The sequence below is a fragment of the Frankliniella occidentalis genome, unplaced genomic scaffold (genome assembly GCF_000697945.3).
Source record: "Frankliniella occidentalis isolate FOCC.00 unplaced genomic scaffold, Focc_3.1 Scaffold164, whole genome shotgun sequence".
Lineage (NCBI taxonomy): Eukaryota > Metazoa > Arthropoda > Insecta > Thysanoptera > Thripidae > Frankliniella > Frankliniella occidentalis.
The window spans coordinates 426,167-435,192 of NW_026267290.1; the positions used below are offsets into that span (position 1 = coordinate 426,167).

Here is a 9,026-nt window from a genome sequence, read left to right on the forward strand (position 1 = left end):
ACTTTGGGTTTAGGCTCCTTTTGACTCCAGGCTCATAAATCATTTTTAAAGCTAAGAAGTGAGGCCGTGTCAATCTAGGCGTGGGCCGATGATTGTCGCTGAAAACGCCTGAAGGGTAGGCAATGCTTTCCTGAATCGGGCTCTGTTATAGGTAGATAACGAGCGTTTCAATAAGTATCGAACATGCGCGGCGCGGGCGGTAGAGGCGACGGCGGCGGAAAGTGCAATTCAGCAATGCACCCCTCCTCCGTCGCGCCTGCCGCTCGGCGACCAGCGGCCGCGGCGAGGGTCCGCGAGGCAAGGGAAGCCCTCGGGGCGCTGGAGACGGGCAGTCGCGTGTAGGCAGCGGTGAGTGTGGGATATTGTGCTGGTTAAAAGAGTGTTAAATAAACCAAGGACCAGACGACTCAGTAGCAACATCATTCTCTGACAGAACCAATAACTAGGCCACTAAAACATCGTTTTGGTGCATCGGCCGGAGTCAGAGTGTTTGTCGCTGGGTTTGTTTGGGGTCTTGTAATTTATTTTTTTTTAATTTTTTTCAAAATTTTGTCTGAGTGAGCTCGCTCTTGTGTAGTTTCCGAAGACTCTTTAAAATCAGTGTGTGCGACTCAAAAGATTGGTGAATAATTAGCTGCCCTATTTAGAAAGTGTGTGTGAAAAGTGTTGTGAAAAATTTTGGATAACAGTGCCTCAGCTTCTACACTCTGCGGCAACAAGGTGGACCACGTGGCGAGCAAGGTAGGCACATCAACTCCACCCTCTGTACCTGTGTCTTTTCCTTCTTTGGGGTAGGATGTAGGATATGGGTGATGTTAAAACTAATGATTTTTTAACGTCCACTAGTGACCGTTCAGTGTTTGTGATAGATAACAGTGAATCTTGGGATATTGAAGACGCTCAAGATATAGCTAAACGCATTGTTGATGAAATAGAGAGCTTCCCCATTACACTTATTACTGAAGATTTGGATGGTAGTAAATATCGAAATTACGTGTATGACGATCATATTGTTACTCAGCGTTTAAAAGCTTGTGCTCTTCCTGCTGTTCGAGTCCTTACTACAAGTGCTGAGATTGAAACTTATGAAGTGGCAAATTGTAAAATCGTTATAGAATTGGTTCGATCATTTATAAAACAATCACTTAAAGTTCAATCAGTTGACGACGTTGTGAAAATAGTAGCTTCATTGTTTATTAAAGTAGCAAAATACATTAATAGCGTCAAGGCAGAGCGAAAGGAAAGGGCAAAAAGAGAAAGAGAAAAGGCAAAGAAAGCAGCCGAGTTAAGGGAACAAAAGTTAAAGGAAGAACTTGCGAAGTTAAAGCTTAAATTAAAAGAAAAAATGACTGACGACTTGATTAAAAATTTGCCGCCCTCCTTACAGCCCACTATCAGGCCTTTTGATCCTGATAATATCTTGGGCTGGTTCGAGCATTTCCATTTTGTTTATAAAGCACATGGTATTCCTGAAGATAAATTGGTGCCTTTGGTGGGCCAATTTTTGCCTCCACAGTGGCAAGGGCTCCATAATTCTAATAAAGAGAAGAATTTTGGGGATTATTGCAAGCGTTTTATGGCAGTGGTAGAGCCTAATAGAACAGGCCAGATAACCAGACTAAAATTATCCAAAATGTCCAAAAGGCCCACAGAAACAGTTCAAGGGTTCATTTACAGAGTACATGATTTTGCAAAAACAGATCCAAGTATATCAGAGCAAGAAGTTATTCAAATTTTACTGGGCATTTTGCCTGCGGAGGACGCACGCTTGGTGGCGTGTACTGACTGTGAAACTGTGGACGATTTGGTAGAACGTCTCAGTTCCTACAAACAAAATATGGAGATTATAGGGAGTAAAAATAGTTCTGGTAATGTAGAGGACTTGATCACCCGAAAATTTGAGGAATTAAAGGAATCATTGGGACCTGCAAAGGAGGCTAAGAAAACAGCAAGTGCTGCGGGTGAAAATAAAATTTTAGCTACTGTAGAGGTACAGGAGATTAAAGATAAAATGGCAGAACTTCAAGCTTCAATAGATCAGCTTAATTTGGGGGGAAGTCAGGCGCAGGCGCAGGCGCCCGCTGGGAACGGGCTGGTAAATGAACTATTGACAATGATTGTACAACAGAACAGCTACAGGGGGCGCGGTGGTTATAACAACCACCGTGGCCGAGGTAATTGGTATGCTTCTAACAACAGAGGTAGAAATTTTGGCTATGGGAACAGGCAAAATTTCAATGGGCAGAACAGGAATAATTATTACAGGCAGAATTATGGTTTTCAGAATAGGAATCAGCTAGGTAATGGCTCAGATAATGGGGGCAATCAGCCTAATTACCAATCTAACTCCTCCAGGGGTTCACAGGACGCCCGCGGCGACATCCAAGTATTTAGGGGGAATTCAAGACAAAATAATTCTCAGAATAATCAGAGGTCCTCGGGACAAAGGAATAATGCTTGCTGGCTTTGCAATAAAGAGGGACACTTCGCAGCAAACTGTTCTTTGTTACAGAATTTTCGCAATTAAATCAGGAGAAAATTGTTCGGATAGCAGCTGAAAACGATTACTTTAAGTTTAATCCTTTAAATGAGCATGAGTACCAATTATTTCGAGTGCCTGGTGATGGAGATTGCTTCTATCACAGTTTAAGTAAGGCTCTCTATAATACTACTGCTCATTCTTATCTTTTAAGACAGGTAATTGCTAAGTACATTTATAATAAGTGGGATAAGAAGTTCTACAGTTTCATTGAGGGAAACCGTGAAGAGTATTACAGGCTCCATTCTGGGACGCATGAAATGGCTGCGGAGCCGCAGATTCAGGCGGCTGCAGATGCATTAAGTATAGGTATTAGAATTAAAAGGGATAATAATGAGTATACATTTAAGTGCAAAGGCCCAACCGAGATATATGTCGCAATGAGACATACTGGAGAGTTTGACCGAGGACACTTTGACCCCCTGATTCCGAGACAGATTTTTGATGTATTGTCAAGTAGCTCGAATGATGATGAGAGTAATAACAAGGAGAGTAATGGTGAAATGAACTTTAATGCCAAGGGTACTTGTAAAGTGGCGGTGGTTGAACCCAAGGGTAGTGACCTCGCTGAGGGCACAAGGGACCAGGCGCGGCACCGTGGGACGCCAAGTCCAGACAGGATGGATTCGGATTTCCAGTGGAAAAGTCTCCGCAGAACTGATCGGAACGGGACACTTGAGAAGTCCCGATCGCGAAATGAAATAGGAGTGTTTTCCGCGCAGCAGACGGGGAGCGTCGTGGGGACGTCGACGCATAGATCGGACTCGGCGGTGCAGGTGCACCCGCTGGTGTCATCAACCCGGTTGCCGGGCGAGGGTAGCGTCGCTGATCGACGGCTGAGCGGTGTCGAGTGTCAGGTTCGCTCGGGTTCGAGCGTTCGGTGGCCTGATCGGGCGCATGTGGTCTGTACGTACGAAGCAATGACCGGTGACGTCATGCTGTGCTCGTGCTGCTACGAGCCGGACGACCTGGAAGAAATAACTAAAATTAATTGGGAGAATCCAATAGAATTGGCACCAACTAACTCTACCTTTCCAATTAAAATTAAAATCAATGGGAGAAAATTAGTTGCTTTTATTGATGAGCATGCAGAGTGCTCAGTCATAGCGCCCCTACCCTGGTTAGAGGATGAGAGAGTACAAATAATGAGAGGGGAGGTCAAGTACTTAGATCAAATCCGACCAATAACTGGGATTTTTAACCCAAAAATTGAAATTTCGAACAAAGTAAAGACTTGTATTCCTATGGTAGTTGCTAACCTGCCTGAAAGTGTTGGGGTTGTGTTGGGTAAAAACCTCCTGTGTAAACTACAATCTTCATATGCAGAAGGCAATGATACCTACAGCTTTAAGATAGATGGATTCATGACAGCTAAAGGTAGAGCCAAACCGCCTGCAGAAGATGAGTGGGAGGTTCTTAAACTATCTGAGGATAATGTTGGTAAATTATTCAAAATTAATGTTTGTGTAGATGACCTGCAATTGACTGCAGTACTCGATCTGGGTGCTGTGCGGTCAGTGCTTAACACTAAGTACTGTACCGACAAAAATAAATTGGAACCAATTAAAATTAAATTAAGAACGGCAAATGATTCATTTTTGCCAGTTCATGGATTGTATCGCCCAGTTATTAAAATTAATGATTGTGAAATTCAGCACCCCCTTGTTTGTGCAGCTCTTCCTAATGATATAGACCTTCTCATTGGTAATGACTTTTTAGAAAAATACAAGGCAAATATTTCTTGGGAAAATGAAAGAATTACTTTGAAAATAAAAGGGAAAGTAATCGAAGCAAAGAGGATTCGAGGTGTTCATGAGGGAGGAGTAGCGCAGAGCACTCCTACCTCAGAAGTTAACTGTCTTACTAGCAACTCTCAAGGAAATATAATTTTAAAAAGCACTAAAGAAATAATAATTGAACCTAATCAGTGTGCCTTAGTTCATGGAGAGTTTGATAAGGATGTATTACCTGCAATATTCTATCCATGTGTGGTTGATGGTAATGTTGATGTTTCCAGCATGGAGTGTTTTCTACTTGAAGACACGACTGTACCAGTCTTTAATTGTAGTAGAAAAAGAATTATTATTCCTCCTGGTGCAGATATAGGTTATGTCACACCTGAAAATCAAAAAATAGAGTCATCAAGACTGACAACAGCCACTCTGGCTGAAATAACATATGCAGTGGAAAATAAATTACTGACACTTGACGGACAAACAAACGTACCAACTGTGGACTGTAATGCATTACCAGGTGAGGAGATGGAGCTTATTCCATCTTTAGACGGTGCTGATATTACTGAGAGTGAGAAGGAGTTGGTTCGGGAACTGTGCAGGAAATTTCCAACGGTCTTTTCTAAAGAGATGAAAGCAGGTGCTCCTGTTCCAAATTTTTTCACTCATCTGGAAAGAACTCATGAAGGTACCATCTTTCGAAGGCAATGGCCATTATCTGCTAGACAAAGAGAGATTGCAAGAAAAGAGATTAGTAAATTTTTGGAGTTGGGTGTAGTGGAGGATGGCGAGTCCATCGTAACACTACCATTCTTTGTTATTGAAAAGCGAGGGTCGACAGCTGAAAACCCTGTAGGGCGCTGTCTGTTTGACTCTCGTGCTCTGAATAAAGTTTTGATTAAACCACAGTACAGGAGCTACACGATAGCGGACATTCTGTCCTATTGTGCAGACAAAAATTTGCTATGTACTTTAGATATCAACCATTATTTTTTTAATATTGCAGTGACTGAACAGAGTAAATTGCTGTTAGGTTTCACTTTTGAGGGTAGGTCACTCCGGTGGACAAGGCTACCTCAAGGGTTAGCCGTGTCACCACCTGAGAGTCTAATTGCATTGTCTAGAATCATGAGAGGAGTTGATATCAGATACTATGTTGATGATTTGATTGTTGGTGCCCAAAATTTTGATTCATTACTTCATCTACTAGAACAGGTGCTTGTGAGATTAAGGGACAACAATTTGTGTGTTGACCCAAAGAAAGCAAATCTTTTTCGGAAAGAACTTCCTATTATTGGCTTAATAGTGAAGGCAGGGGTTAGTGTGCGCCCTAACCCTGATAGATTCAAACCCCTTTTGGCACTTAAAAATCCTAAAAATATTGCGCAATTAAAATCAGTAATTTGTTTTTTCTCTTATCACCGGAGATATCTTAAAAATTTTGCTGTGCGCATGCAAAAGTATCACGATATGACCAATGAAAAAATACCATTTGAATGGACTGAAAATGATGCAAAGGATATAGAAAATATGTACAATTACCTATTAGAGAATGCTACTCTTGCCTTATTTGATGAAAAACTCCCGTGTAAATTGCATTGTGATGCATCATCAACTTCAATCGGGGCCATGTTGACTTCAAAGCAAGGTGAACGGTACAAACCGGTTGCCTATTTCAGTGCACCAATTAAAGGTAATAAATTAGCATGGTCAGCATTCCACAAGGAGTGTCTGGGGTTGTACGAAGCAGTCAAATATTTTGAAGATGAACTCCGCCTATTAAATAAATTTACTGTTGTGAGTGATTGTACCAGTTTGAAATATTTATTAGCCATGCCATCCCCTAAAGCACCATTTGATAAATTTATTTCGTACCTTTCGGCTTTTTCCTTTGATTTTGAGTTTGTTTCAAGTGAGAGAAACAAAGTGCCGGATGCGCTCAGTAGATTAGAACCCACTACTGAATTAACTGCTGAAGTTTCGATTCCAAATAGACTTATTACAAAATTAAATGATGGTAGTTTTGAGTCTGAAAATGAAAATGAGAATGTAGATTTAGATGAGAAAAAAGCACTGGTTAATGTAGAGACAAACAAAATGTTAGTACCCTACTCACCTGATGGAAATGTAGCTGACCTTTATCATATGTCCTCTGTTCTTGATAACACAGCCATAACCTCCTTTCGAGGTAAATATAAATTCCTATCTAACTTCTTTGTATTTCCATTTTCCTATAATGGTATTGTGTGGCGTTCAGCTGAACACGCCTATCAGGCTGCAAAAACATTCGATATTCGTGAAAAGATTAGAATTCGCAATGCAGAATCACCAAAGGAAGCAAAATTGATAGGAAAATCACTAAAAAGACTCAGAAGTGATTGGGATGATATACGAGTGAAAATCATGTTGGATGTACTTTGTAGCAAATTTGAGGCTGGAACAGATATTGAATTGCAATTATTAGAGACTGGTGACAGGGAATTAATTGAAGGGAATAATTGGCATGATAATTTTTGGGGGGTATGTGTATGTGACAAACATAATGGTAAGTTTGGTCTCAATGTTCTGGGGGAGTTACTAACCATCCTTCGGCGTTTTAAGTCGAATTGCAATGAACTCAACCCGTCAGGAGATGACAGAAAGAACATGGTTCTGGCGATTACTAGATCCAAAGCCAAAAATGGCCTGGAAAGTAGTAAGTTCGCAGAAATTCAGGCGGCGCAACAACTTGATGCTGTAGAATCCAACCAAAACAAAGAGCAATGCACAGCTGTGGCGCCTGACCTTGGAGCAGTAGGCCATGGGAGCAGCGGAGGGTCTGACGCGCCCAGTGTGACGTCAGAGCCTCAGTGTACTGCGAATAGCGGTGTGCCTGCCGTGACATCAGCGGACCGGCCGACGGGAGACCCAATGCAGGGACCCGGTCAGCTGTCTGCTTCTGCTAGAGCGTTCGGAGATGAGGGAGAGGAGATTGAAATTAACTGGAAAGATGATGATTTTCTTAACTCTGAGAAAGTTATCAAAAATTTCAGTGATGACTACTATTTCTTGTCGGTCCACTCACCCTCTAAATTCGTTCTGGACGGTAAAGAATACCTGTCAGTGGAAGATGCACTTAATACAAATCAAATATTGTTCCCAGAGGACGATTTAACCTATGTCCCGAATCAAAGTAAACATAACCCGATGTTGAGAAAGATCAGAGTTAAGATGGATAATGCGGCGCGAGACGTCGCTTTGGAGTTTTTGGTGAAGTGTCTGCAAGCTAAGTTTGCTGAAAATAAAGAGTTGAAAGACAAGCTGCTTGAAACAGAGGGATACAGCCTTGTTTATGTGAATAAAGCCTGTAAGAATTGTCTCGGAGTCTGCCTTTGCACTAAATGTTTAGATAATGTAGGATATAAACCCCGTAACTTACTGGGTATTGAACTAATGAGATTAAGAGCTATTTATCGTAGAGAAAAGGAATTAGAGCAAATAGCTAACGCAATGAATTTTGCGCCCACTTTATCTAGATTTATAGAGTTTCAGAGGGGTGATCCAGAGTTGGCAAAAATAATTGCAACTTTCACCCCAGAAGGGAAACCAACAGAAAGAACAGAGAAGTATAGAGGTAAATTTAAGTTTGCATTAAAGAAGAATTTGCTGGTGACTAATACAAAAATTCCTAGATCTGTTTTACCTAAATCACTAATACCAGTGGTATGTAAATCATTCCATGATATAACGGGGCATGTAGGGAGAGATATCATGGCAATGGCCATCAGGAAATTTTATTATTGTAGGAAACTTGATGATTATGTTGAAATGTATGTTAAATCTTGTGAGAAATGTAATGAGTACAAATCTCGAAAAGATAAATTAGGATTAATTAAAAATAGGGTAGTCAAGGAGGTTTTCAGCTGTATTTCTACTGATTTTTGCCATATTTATAGCAAAGCACAATTCAAATGGTGCCTAGTAATTACAGATAATTTGTCTAATCTTACACATCTTTATCCTTGTGTCAAAGCTGACCAGGATGCATTAAAGGAGGGATTGGAAACCTTCTTTAGTCTACATGGGAGACCACGGATTCTCATGATGGATGCTGGACCGCAGTCCAAATCCACAGAGTTCCTTGCCTGGGTGCAAAGGAACGGTATAGCATTACAGATTAGTCCATCTAATGCACACTGGTCATCTGGTAGAGTAGAGAGCCAGATTAAGAGGTTGGTGTCAACACTAAGATTCCTTCTTGACAACAAACCATCAAGGTTGCGTATCTGGCACAAATATATTAGGTTGATACAATTTCACCTGAATAACTGTCCGCAGGTAGCTACTGGTGGCCTCTCAAGTAATGAGATTATTTTTGGAAGGCTTTTAGATACGCCTTTATCACTAAAGACTACACTACCTAGGTACACTACTATTAATAGGCGTATAGATACCCTAGCAAAAATCAGAGAGGAAGTAGTAAAGTCTCGACAGAAGGCTTTTAGTAGATACTCAAAGTATTACAATAAAGGACGAAAATCTGTTAAATTTCAAAGGAATGATCAAGTGTATGTACAATTTCAAAATAAAGCTTCACTTACTTATCCATTGAAGTTTCAGCGCAAATTCAGAAGAGGTAAGATTGTCAAACGTATATCAAGGTTGGTATACATTGTTTCCTTCAGAAAGGCGAATGGAATGACATGGAAAAGAACATGCCATGTAGCGCATATGCGCAAGGCATACAGTAGGCCACAATCATTGGAGTGTCACGG

General features: G+C 41.0%; 1 protein-coding gene across 1 annotated transcript in view; it reads left to right on the top strand.

Moving 5' to 3' along the window:
• Positions 1-150: 150 nt before the first annotated feature.
• The window catches only part of LOC127750281 (uncharacterized), a 23,204-nt gene continuing 14,328 nt past the window's right edge, over positions 151-9,026 (top strand). Inside the window, exon 1 of the mRNA XM_052271503.1 lies at positions 151-348. The gene's annotated coding sequence lies outside the window, so the exon portion shown is untranslated. The remainder of the gene's footprint in view (positions 349-9,026) is intronic.